The sequence below is a fragment of the Diabrotica virgifera genome, chromosome 6 (assembly GCF_917563875.1).
Source record: "Diabrotica virgifera virgifera chromosome 6, PGI_DIABVI_V3a".
Lineage (NCBI taxonomy): Eukaryota > Metazoa > Arthropoda > Insecta > Coleoptera > Chrysomelidae > Diabrotica > Diabrotica virgifera.
Window position 1 is genome coordinate 59,971,746 of NC_065448.1, and position 13,623 is coordinate 59,985,368.

A 13,623-nucleotide genomic window follows, 5' to 3' on the forward strand; every position below is an offset into this window, starting at 1 on the left:
TCCATGTGATCTGCCTGTCAGACTTTTCGAACTTTAGTACTATTTTATCGTTGTAGGTTTAGTACTTTCCAAACTCAACCTTAGATAAGTAAAAGTAAACTGACACTGTACACCTGTACAATATTCCTTAGTGTTTGGTTACTCTCGTTATCATTTGCCTAATGTAAAATTCACATAGTACAAATTAAATGGGATGTTCAATAAAAAGATCTAAATAAATTTAAGAAAGAAATTTATTAATATACTTCTAAAACTTTATAATTCTAATTATTAAATACATATCTAATTTCACGACTTCGCAATGTACAAAAATATCTTAAAAAAAACGATTTTCCTGAATTACTTTATCTACCTAGTTTTAAAATTTATATTTATTTTTGTTCGAAACTAGGTTAATGGATATTGGTTCGTTACGTTTTTGCAGTATATTTCTTTTCTCCTATTGGTAGTGTAAACTTATGTGCATAAAACATCGCAGTGCGAAAATTCTAACTTAAGTTTATCTTTTCAAATTTAATTAAATCTATGTTTTTAGAACTCTATGTTCGAGGAAATAAGGAAATTGGAAAGTCAAATAAACGAAACCGAGTTAAGAGTGTATCAACAATCATGTTTCTTCTGTAAACAGTTTGCGCAGTTCTCCACCATCCATTTCGAGGAAATGGTGATTTTGGAATAATTTTGCATTAGTAATTGATTCTGGATATCCATTTACTTAATGACTAAACTTTTTTAATGAAATATTAACTTAAATTTTCGATTTGAGCATCAACTTGTTACTTATGACTAATTCATGAAATTTTGTTAAGGTTTCGTTGAGAGATTTATAACTAAAACAAAATACCATTGATAATGACAGATATTAACGTTGGACAATTTATTTCCGGCATACTTTATTTTGTGAGTTTTTAAAAAATTGCCTTTGATATCATATTCTAACTTTTTTCTTTTATAAGAGGTTTTTAGATTTCCTTTTATAGTCCAGAGAAATGAGGTATTCCCGTGACTTTGACCTGGTCAAATAGCTGATATTTTTTGAGATTTATGGACCTCGATGATAATTCACACCTATAGTGTGGATTATCGAGCAGCGATAATTCCTGCAGCGAGTTGAGCGGATTTTTTAAATTATTAACAATTTTAGATCAAAAATGCACCATTTTAAGAACCTTTGTCTACCCTATTCTTGTTTTTATGCAATCCACTAACGGATGTTCGGGATCACGTTTGACCATCTTTATCTATCCTTTGGGAGGAGCACGGAAGGAGCCTCCACGCAAGTGACATTATAAGAACAAAATGTCACTGGCGCTCCCTGGAAACGCCCCTCGGGCGGCCAATCCTTCCACCACTGGATCCGAAGAAACAAACGAGAATCAACGGCTCTTCTCAGAGCCTACATTGACAATGATGACCATAAACATTGAGGGTATTACTTGTAATAAACAAGAACTTTTGTCTGAACTGTGTAAAACCCACAAGTGTGACATATTATATATACAAGAGACTCACCGTGACAAAACACGGAAGCGCCATCTTCGTAAGGAGAGATATTGATGTAACATCAACTGAAAAAACATGCTACAACGACATTGAAATTCTGGTCGTCGAAATAGGAGACTGCACAGTGACATCTGTGTAAAAACCACCCTGGAGAGACTTTGTTTTCTCCCCTCCAAAAAATTTCGCTTCTCATAAAATCAGATTTATCCTCGGGGATTTTAATAGTTATAATGTTCATTGGGGCTACGCTTCAACTGATAAAAATGGAGATCTTCTGGAATCGTGGGCTGAACAAAACAACCTGGCATTGCTGCATGATCCAAAACTGCCCTATTCGTTCCAGAGCAAAGTGTGGAAGAAAGGTTATAACCCTGATCACACCTTCATCAGCATGTCTTTAGAGGACCGTTGCGTTAGAAAGGTATATAAGCCTATACCAAAGACACAATATAGGCCCGTGGAAATAACCGTATATAGCGCTACAAAAGCTCCCAAAATCACTTACAAACGAAGGTTTAATTTCAAAAAAGCGAACTGGGAAAAATATACTGATGAATTGGAAACACAAGTAAAAAACATATTCCCGATCCCCAAAAACTATGATGCGTTCATCAAAATTGTAAAACGAACCTCATATAAACATATACCCAGAGAATGTCAACAACATTACATATCTGGTCTGAATGACGAAGCAAAAGACATTATGACAAAGCACACCGAAGAATATAGTAAAAACCCATTCAGCGAAGTTACGGCAGAGATAGGGGAGATACTGCAGCAAATACTAAGCGCCTCCAGACAAGAACGGTTGAGCAAGACATTAAGTAAAATGGATATGACGCACAGTAGTAAGCAGGCTTGAAATATGATCAAAAAACTTAATGGTGATCCCACAGATATGAAAGAGCCATGTGCAATAACGCCAAATCAGATAGCCCACCAATTGCTTCTGAATGACAAAGCAAACCATCGTTGCAAAACGCCAAAGATAATAAGAACTCAAGACCAGGAAACAACTCTCTTGCGAAACCCATTTACCATCAAAGAGCTCAAAAATGGTATTGACTGTATGAAAAATGGAATATCACCTGGGGTGGACGAAATCCTAACAGAGCAGATAAAACACTTCGGGGAAAAAGCAAGACAATGGGCCCTCGATCTATTTAACATCTCTCGCTCTACCTACCAGATTCCAAAACTGTGGCGTAAATCAAAAGTAGTAGCCCTTCTGCAACCTGGGAAAGACCCTGAACTACCGGGTAGCTACCGTCCGATATCTCTGCTCTGTCATTTGTATAAATTTTATGAGCGCCTCATTTTGAACCGCATCCAGGAAAAATTAGATGCAAAACTAATCCCACAACAAGCAGGTATCAGACCAGGTAAATCATGCACAGGCCAAGTGCTGAACCTAACAGAGTACATAGAGGAGGGATTTGAACAGAAAGAGATAGTATGAGTAGCCTTGATAGACCTCACAGCGGCCTATGATACTATAAACCACAGAACCTTGCTAACTAAAATCTATAACACTGTGCTTGACTATGACCCGGTAAATATCATTAGATCATTATTGTGTAATAGACGCTTCTACGTTGTGCTTAATGAAAAGAAGAGCAGATGGACAGCCCAAAAAAATGGCCTACCTCAAGGAAGCGTTCTGGCGCCGTCCCTATTTAACATCTACACCAACGACCAACCAATGCACCCTCAGACTGAGAGTTTTGTTTACGCTGACGACCTTGGTATCGCCGTAAAAGGGAAAACACTCACACAAGTGGAGTCGACAATGGAAGAGGCTTTAAACATGATGGCAACTTACCCTACAAAAACCCAAGTATGTGCATTCCATCTCAACAACCATCTGGCGCATGTAAAACTGAATGTTTCTTGGGAGGGACAACGCTTGGAACATACTGATAGGCCCAAATATCTTGCAGTGATACCAGACCGGTCACACTAACGTATAAATTCCACTGTCAGAACACAAGACAAAAGGTCTTTACGAGAAACAACCAATACTAATCCGAATCCGAACTAAAGTTGGAACTTTACCGCGCTGAGCAGATGGGACGTGAATTATAAATTGTAAAATTCCCTCATCTTCCTTAGTCTCAGCATCCGTTATGGCTTGCAAATTGTAGAAGCCTCGGAGGTGTTACCAGAGAATGTTCCCATTGTTTTCAGTCTGGTAGGATGTAGAATGACATTTTTTTATGTTGTTTTATGTGCTATTAGACTGAAAACTTAGTTTTTTAAAAGTTGTTTACTTTTACATAACGAATCCAAATCTGCAATAAAAACTGGGGATCTTCATTTAATATTTTAAAATTACCCCCACCCCACCTCCAGGGGGTGGAGTGGGGGGTCATGTTTGATGTAATTCGATAGATTTTTGAAAATTATGGGACACATATTTTTCGGTTGTTCGATCCGATATTTAGTTCGCGAAATATTCGACCGTTCCACTACTTTTGGGACACCCTGTATAACTAAGTTGTTCTAGTTACAAATAACAGTAAGTTATTGTACCCTCGGAGATCCGTGGAAAAAATTTACACCCAAAATAACAAAATAAAGTTTGGCAACACTGTCTAAATGTTGATAGTAACAAGATAAACATAACTGTAATTTAGTCCAGACAAATTAATATATTTTGTGCCAACAAAAATGAGACTTTTCAACCAAATAATGTTTCACATATGATGTGCAAAATAAATTTGAATTGGTTTCTGCTAATGAGCTTGCTTTTTTTGCCATTAAAGTAGAAAAAACTTTAAAATTTATTCTTTATAATAATTATCGTCCAGTTCTTCTCTTATTATTTTCACTGTACTAATATGCCTCGACTCATTTACAATGATTAATGCGATAATTAAAACATTTTATCGTTAGCGGCTTCTGGAGTGTCTGAGACATATCTTATTTCATTGATAAAATGCAAAGTCCCACCGATTTCCATTTGAACCATACCTTATGTACACGCTAGAACTCCGAAGTAAACTTTAAAATGCGGGGAAACTTTAAAATGTGTGTCCACGCCACACTTTGACAAATATTGGATTTAAAATGCTATTGAATTAAATCAATAGTGAATTTTTATTGAAATTTTATTTTCAAATTATATAAAAGTGCAATCTGCAGCATCACCCCGAGATCTCCACTTGAAAAGTTTACCGAACTTAGAGTATGTTCTGGCTATTAACTTTTCTAGGAAGTTTTTTAACTGTCGACCGACCATACTACAGAATTAATAACGCCTGAAAGTGTTCTCTAAATTGCCTGAAATACCTCTCAAGTTAAGAGGAACCTAGTATGGTACATATTCAACGGACCATAGACTGTAAGGTTAATTACATTTGAAACTTGGTATAAAGTTAGCGAACACATGTTACATTTACTTTTAAATTAATTTGTGTCTTCAACTGCATTGCGCCTTGTTAACTGATATAAATAGATGGTGGTTAGTAAAGTTCTGTGGCTTTCTAACTAATCGTTTGGTTTTGAAATTATTAAGTCTGTTTGAGTGCCCTTATACCGAAGCGTAATTTTAATTTATAGTTTTCCACTTTTACGCTCCGATCCATGTAACACCTATATTAATTTTCCTCGAGAAAATTTGCGTAGTTCTAATGAAAGTTAAGCAATTAAATCTAAATTTTTAAAACTGGTGAAATACAGATAGCCATCATCAACTCATTTTGAAATTAATAAAACCTAAGGCCACATTAACAGGCTACATTAGCCCGTAATCAATTTTTTTTTTCGAAATTTCTGCCAACTTTCAACAGTGCGGCAACATTTCCTCGGCATTACGATAGTGACAGTGACACTAATATTAGAAACGAAAGCCAAGTCAGTCAAGTTCGATTTCCTGTTATATATTATAATCGATTTTTAGTAGTTCCAATGTGGCACAAAATCTAGGCATGGGATAGAAAAGTTTATTTTGAATGTCTATTTTTTATTCTTCTTAATGGCAGTACAGAGGAGTTTTTGTTATATTTTATTTAACCCTACGTTAGGCGCGCGGTTATTGCTGACGAGCTTAGTGGCGCGGTCTACGATTGTAGACCAATAGTTTTTTGTCGTATAATACCAGATTTTACAAAATTAACAAATTAATAGTTAATAGCATATTTATTTATATCCGTACTTTAATATTAGATATGTTTGTTCCTTGGCTTTTCTCATTTTGACAGTGGTAAAATTAAAAACGAGGTCATGATTTTTTGGGTCTTTATTCGCAAGTAAATGAAAATGATCACAAAAATAAGCTCAATTTAGTAAAAAACACAAATATTTTTTATCTTTGAACTTCTAGAATGACCACTAGGGAGGAATAATAAAGAAAAATACACCATTTTAGTCCGTCAAACATTCAGTGCAAATATCCCTGAGATGACCCTTGCATGCAAAATTGTCACATCTTTGGCATGCCGTTCTTGTTGACATATTGCAAATTCGTGCACAAATACAACATCGTCCCACGTAATTTGTTGGAATATTAGGGGGAGGGGGTACGACTTCTTGAATTCCGAGCAGTACGCGAGCTCATCGTGTAAGTTCTCTTAGCAGGGAAGGTATAATAGTTGATCCATATTTAATTTGCGGTTTGATTAGTTCCCATGCTAAGTTTTCAATTAAATCGCTTATGAGTAGGGATGGCGGTTTTTGACAAAACACCGGTTTTCGGTTGTACCGTTTTTTTTGCTTACGGTTTAACCTGGCAGTTATAACCGGCCGAAAAAACGGTTTTTGTAAAACCCGGTTTTCGGTTTTTTAATCCAATAGGTTACGGTTACAAAGTTACATTTACAATACACTTTAGTTTGCGATACACCATTCGACTCATATCAATATGATCAAAATTTTTACTATCGAAAGAACATGTATTACTTTTAACGTTTGTATATTTGTAGAATTAGTACATTTTAACTAATTTAATACTTCCTGTATGAGTGTATCGTTTTGAAAACGTAGCGAAATTCTTGGGAGATTCGTATTCGTAATCAGTAATTCGATATTCATAGTCAGAGCATTATTTTTGGTAATCAGAAAAAGTCATTCACCCACTTTCAACGTCAAGAGTTAAGTGTGACTAATTGATGATGTTTGCGTCTAATTCAACCAGATCACTTCTTATGTAAATATTATGATTACAAATACCCCTTCAAGGAAATATTATAATAAAATAATTGTTTCTGGGTGATGTGAGATTGCACTTTCAGTTTGCTTCTCTATTTTATAAAATAAAATAAAATTTGAATTATGGTTTTGTTTGGAATAATTACTTGAGAATAATAATTATGATTGGGATCGAAAATAATACCTAACCTAATCCTAATCACCGTAAAAACCTAATAACCGGTTTTTACTTTAAATAGAAAAAACCGGTTATAACCGGGACAAAAAAAAAACAACCGGTAAAACCGGTTAATCCGAAGTAAAAAAACCGGTTTTAGGTTTAAACCGGGAGGTTTTTCCCATCCCTACTTATGAGGGTTAACGAAATGAGGGTTAATTATACAGTAATTTCCACATACTAACATATTCCTCAAATTACCAATACTACAGGGTGTAACAAAAATACAGGTCATAAATTTAATCACATATTTGGGATCAAAAATAGTTCGATTGAACTCAACTTACCTTAGCACAAGTGTGCACATAAAAAGGTTACAGCCCTTTGAAGTTACAAAATGAAAATCGATTTCTTCCAATATATCGAAAACTATTAGAAATTTTTTAGTGAAAATGGACATGTGGCATTCTTATGGCAGTAGTTTCTTAAGAAAAAATTATAGTGAAATTTTGACACCCCTTAAAAATTTTATGGGGGTTTTGTTCCTTTAAACCCCCCCAAACTTTTGTGTACGTTCCAATTTAATTATTATTGTAGTACCATTAGTTAAACACAATGTTTTAAAAAGGTTTTTGCCTCCTAGTACTTTTTCTAAGAGTCAGTTTTTATCGAGATATTTTGAAGATTTGACAAATCCACCAGATATTTGTATATGGTTAATACGATTATGGAGACTTTGTAATAATATGAAAATTTATTTATGATTTACATCTTTAGGTATATTTTGAACCATATTAAAAAAGAAGCCACATCTCGATAAAAGGTGAATTATCGGAAAAATACAAAGAGGCAAAAAAGTTTTAAAAACACTGTGTTTAACTAATGGCACCGCAATAATTGTTTAATTGGAACGTACACAAACATTTGGGGGATTTAAAAGCACAAAACCCCCAAAAAATTTGTATGTAAACATGTTTAAAAACAAGCCGCATCTCGAGAAAAACTGCCTTATCGAAAAAATACTAAGAGGCAAAAAAGTTTTGAAAATATTGAATTTAACTAATGGTACCACAATAATAATTTAATTAGCACGTACACAAAAGTTGGGGGGGGGGGGTTTAAGAGAACAAAACCCCATAAAATTTTTAGAGGGTGCACAAATTTCACTATAATTTTTCTTTAAGATGCTCCTGCCATAAAAATGCCACATGTCTATTTTCAATAAAAAATCTCTAACAGTTTTCGATATATTCGAGAAAATCGATTTTCATTTTGTAACTTCAAAGGGCTGTAACTTTTTTTATGTGCATATTTGTACTAAGGTAAGTTAGGTTCATTCGAACTATTTTTGGTCCCAGAATATGTACTTTAATTTATGATCTGTATTTTTGTTACACCCTGTATATTACGAATTATCTGCTATATTATAAATAAATCAAATTTCTTTACTATATTATGAATATATGTGCCAAATATCTTAACAAAAGATTCACAATTAAAGCTGCAATTTTGGAACGCGTTTTCGGAGCGCTGATGTTGCCTTTTAAAATGTTGCTTTTATTTTATTAAATAATTATCTTTTTAAATTATTATATTATTTATCTCTATTTTATTTTTTTATAATTCTTTTGTGAAGTGAACAAAATTCATTGGTTTGTGGTCCTGGTTCATTAACATTTATACCATTATTTGTGGGCAGCTTATAGGTTTCTTACCTTGGTTTATTTACGTTTGTCTTTATTTTTGTGTTGTGTGCTTATAGCCCAATCAAATAAAATAAAATCAAAATGTAATTCCGTACAGGTTGGAATAAATTTTTTATTAAAGTTTAGGTCAAAACAAAAGATATTTTCAAGAAAGTATATGATTCATATGAGGGGGGGATCACTGTTTAAATAATTAAAAATTGGTAATTTTTGCACAAAATTTACTTTTTTAACTGCTGCAGCAATTCTTGTTTTATTAAGGATTTTACAATTTTTTCCTGTAAAGATGAAGACACAGTCTTTTACAGGGTGTTTCATTAATAATTGTCCATATATTAACTGGAGAAACCTTAGCACAAAATACGAAGATTTAACCTAAAACACTTAAATAAAATGTGGTTCCTTACTGAGTTACAGGGTGTTTTTTCTAAAAATTTAAAAATTATTTTTGCTCAGAATTTTCAAACTATTCGACGTATCCTTTTCATACTTGGCAAAAAGTGCGACTACTAGACACCCTGCGAAATTATGATAAACAAACGTTTCTAGCTACTACCAGAGGCGTACGACAGGGTATGGTAAATGGTTGACCCTTCTTAAATTCTACACCACTGGACGAATTACTATTTTTGTGCCATTTTTAGATTCTCCAATACTTTCTACGTAAATAATGTACTCTTCATTGATAACGATAAAGTCATTAGTTTTCGAGATATTTGAAGTTAAATATGAAACGGCACAGTTATTTTGATTAATTTATGATATGATTCATATGATTAAAATTTAAAAATTATTTGTACCCAGTACTTTAAAACTATTTGGCGTATCCTCGTCATACTTGGCAGAAAGTGTAGGTACTGTACACCCTACTAAATTAAGATAAATAAACGTTTCTAGCTACTACCAGAGGCGTACGACAGGGGATAGTTAATGGTTGACCCTTCCCAAATTCTACGCCACTGACGAAATTGCTATTTTGGTGTAATTTTTTGATTTTGCAATACTTTTTATGTAAATAATATTCTAATTTTTATGTAAGTAATATATATTTTATTCGTAACGATAAAATGATTATTTTTCGATATATTTGAAAATAAAAATGAAGTGACAAAATAGATTAATCAAAATAACCCTGTCGTTTCATTTTTAACTTCAAATATCTCGAAAACTAATGACTTTATCGTTACGAATGAAAAGTAAATTGTTTTCATAGAAAGTATTGGAGAATCCAAAAATTGAACTAAAATAGCAATTTCGCCAGTGGCGTGGAATTTGGAAAGGGTCAACCATTCACTTTCCCCCGTCGTACGCCTCTGGTAATAGCCACAAACGATTGTTTGACATAATTTAGTAGTTTGTACAGTACCTATACTTTCTGCCAAGTATGAAAAGGATACGTCGGATAGTTTTAAAATGCTGAGCAAAAATAATTTTTAATATTTTAGATAAAACACCCTGTAACTCAGTAAGGAACCACATTTTATGTAAGTATTTTAGGTTAAATCTTCGTATTTTGTGCTAATGTTTCTCCAGTTAGTATATGGACAATTATTAATGAAACACCCTGTATATGAGACTTACTAAATTAAATTTGACCCATAATTTATTTAAATAATTGTAGATCAAAATTAAAAAACAAATTTGCAAAAAATATTATTTGCAATATAAATAAGCACTATAAAATATTTTGTTTTGCACAAAAAGTTGCGCGAAGATATCACTATAAATCGTCAAAAAAATTGGTTGATAAATATTGAGTAGTTTATGAGATATTTTATTTGTTTATAAAAATTACCATTTTTCAATTGCAAAAACGCGGTTGTTGCCGATAGTGTATACAAGTTTTTAAGGTCCCATTTTTTTGCTTTTATGTATGTTTTCGATAAATGTATTGACAAATTAAAATTTTAATTAAACACCCCTTCAAAATGGCGTTTCAAAATTGGTGTAATTTGTTTAGAACTTGTTTTTTTAATAACATCACCGGGATTAAAAATTTTTAAATTATTCTTCGATATTCGTGTTCCTGGTAGTTTTTGACACATTTAAAAAAAAAAAATCTAGATCCATTTTTTGCCAAGCTTTTCTAGATAGCTTTTCCAAGTTTAAAAATTCATAAATTGTTTATTTATCAATATTAACATTTAAGTGCGTGTGTACATCTATCAACCCTACTACTTAACAATGTCATTTATACATAGAGTTAAAATTTTAGAATATTTTAAAAAATAATGTTTTTCGTAGCGACCTTAACTGAAAACTTTTTACATGAAGAGTGGTGCAGTAATACTTTGCAATACCTTCGTTAATAATGGACCAATTTCAATGGTTTTTTTTTAGTTTATGGTAGCTTATAAAAATAGTAACTGACACAGTAAATGACACTTTTAACAATAAAAATATTCGTCAATTTGTTATAAACAATTTTTTTTCATTTTTTTTTCTCTAGATGTAATAAATAAAAATTGAGACAAAAGTTTTTTTTTATAAAAAAAAATAATATTGAAATAACATTAAAAATTTGTAGACTAAGACTTTTTTCTGTGTACAATATTAAAATATGTATATACAGTGTGAGCCAAAGAAAACAATCCACCTTGATATTTGGCAGTATTTATTAGATTTTAAGGAAATGACCAAATAGGTCGATTTTTGATCTAAGGGGGAGACATTTTTACGGTACATATATCTGTCATTTGTCAACCCCCTCCATTCCACATCTCTTACCCCTTATTTTTAAATAGGAAATAGGGATCGTCTGCTAGCTCATTTGAAAGGGTATTCAATTCTCTATTCAGTAATATTAACATTGACATAATTATTTATACAGGGTGTCCAAGAAAAATTATTTTGAATTAAATTAATTAATACAAAAAGAAGAATGTATGTAATTTATTTAACTCAAAATACATTCTACTGCTGACAGAAAACAGAAAAAAATGTTGAAAACATTGAAATTGGCCCATTATTAACGGAGATATTGGAAACTACTCCTCCGCCAATTTTCAGACCATCGTCCCACGTAATTTGTTGGAATATTAGGGGGAGGGGGTACGACTTCTTGAATTCCGAGCAGTACGCGAGCTCATCGTGTAAGTTCTCTTAGCAGGGAAGGTATAATAGTTGATCCATATTTAATTTGCGGTTTGATTAGTTCCCATGCTAAGTTTTCAATTAAATCGCTTATGAGTAGGGATGGCGGTTTTTGACAAAACACCGGTTTTCGGTTGTACCGTTTTTTTTGCTTACGGTTTAACCTGGCAGTTATAACCGGCCGAAAAAACGGTTTTTGTAAAACCCGGTTTTCGGTTTTTTAATCCAATAGGTTACGGTTACAAAGTTACATTTACAATACACTTTAGTTTGCGATACACCATTCGACTCATATCAATATGATCAAAATTTTTACTATCGAAAGAACATGTATTACTTTTAACGTTTGTATATTTGTAGAATTAGTACATTTTAACTAATTTAATACTTCCTGTATGAGTGTATCGTTTTGAAAACGTAGCGAAATTCTTGGGAGATTCGTATTCGTAATCAGTAATTCGATATTCATAGTCAGAGCATTATTTTTGGTAATCAGAAAAAGTCATTCACCCACTTTCAACGTCAAGAGTTAAGTGTGACTAATTGATGATGTTTGCGTCTAATTCAACCAGATCACTTCTTATGTAAATATTATGATTACAAATACCCCTTCAAGGAAATATTATAATAAAATAATTGTTTCTGGGTGATGTGAGATTGCACTTTCAGTTTGCTTCTCTATTTTATAAAATAAAATAAAATTTGAATTATGGTTTTGTTTGGAATAATTACTTGAGAATAATAATTATGATTGGGATCGAAAATAATACCTAACCTAATCCTAATCACCGTAAAAACCTAATAACCGGTTTTTACTTTAAATAGAAAAAACCGGTTATAACCGGGACAAAAAAAAAACAACCGGTAAAACCGGTTAATCCGAAGTATTTAAACCGAAGAAAAAAACCGGTTTTAGGTTTAAACCGGGAGGTTTTTCCCATCCCTACTTATGAGGGTTAACGAAATGAGGGTTAATTATACAGTAATTTCCACATACTAACATATTCCTCAAATTACCAATACTACAGGGTGTAACAAAAATACAGGTCATAAATTTAATCACATATTTGGGATCAAAAATAGTTCGATTGAACTCAACTTACCTTAGCACAAGTGTGCACATAAAAAGGTTACAGCCCTTTGAAGTTACAAAATGAAAATCGATTTCTTCCAATATATCGAAAACTATTAGAAATTTTTTAGTGAAAATGGACATGTGGCATTCTTATGGCAGTAGTTTCTTAAGAAAAAATTATAGTGAAATTTTGACACCCCTTAAAAATTTTATGGGGGTTTTGTTCCTTTAAACCCCCCCAAACTTTTGTGTACGTTCCAATTTAATTATTATTGTAGTACCATTAGTTAAACACAATGTTTTAAAAAGGTTTTTGCCTCCTAGTACTTTTTCTAAGAGTCAGTTTTTATCGAGATATTTTGAAGATTTGACAAATCCACCAGATATTTGTATATGGTTAATACGATTATGGAGACTTTGTAATAATATGAAAATTTATTTATGATTTACATCTTTAGGTATATTTTGAACCATATTAAAAAAGAAGCCACATCTCGATAAAAGGTGAATTATCGGAAAAATACAAAGAGGCAAAAAAGTTTTAAAAACACTGTGTTTAACTAATGGCACCGCAATAATTGTTTAATTGGAACGTACACAAACATTTGGGGGATTTAAAAGCACAAAACCCCCAAAAAATTTGTATGTAAACATGTTTAAAAACAAGCCGCATCTCGAGAAAAACTGCCTTATCGAAAAAATACTAAGAGGCAAAAAAGTTTTGAAAATATTGAATTTAACTAATGGTACCACAATAATAATTTAATTAGCACGTACACAAAAGTTGGGGGGGGGGGGTTTAAGAGAACAAAACCCCATAAAATTTTTAGAGGGTGCACAAATTTCACTATAATTTTTCTTTAAGATGCTCCTGCCATAAAAATGCCACATGTCTATTTTCAATAAAAAATCTCTAACAGTTTTCGATATATTCGAGAAAA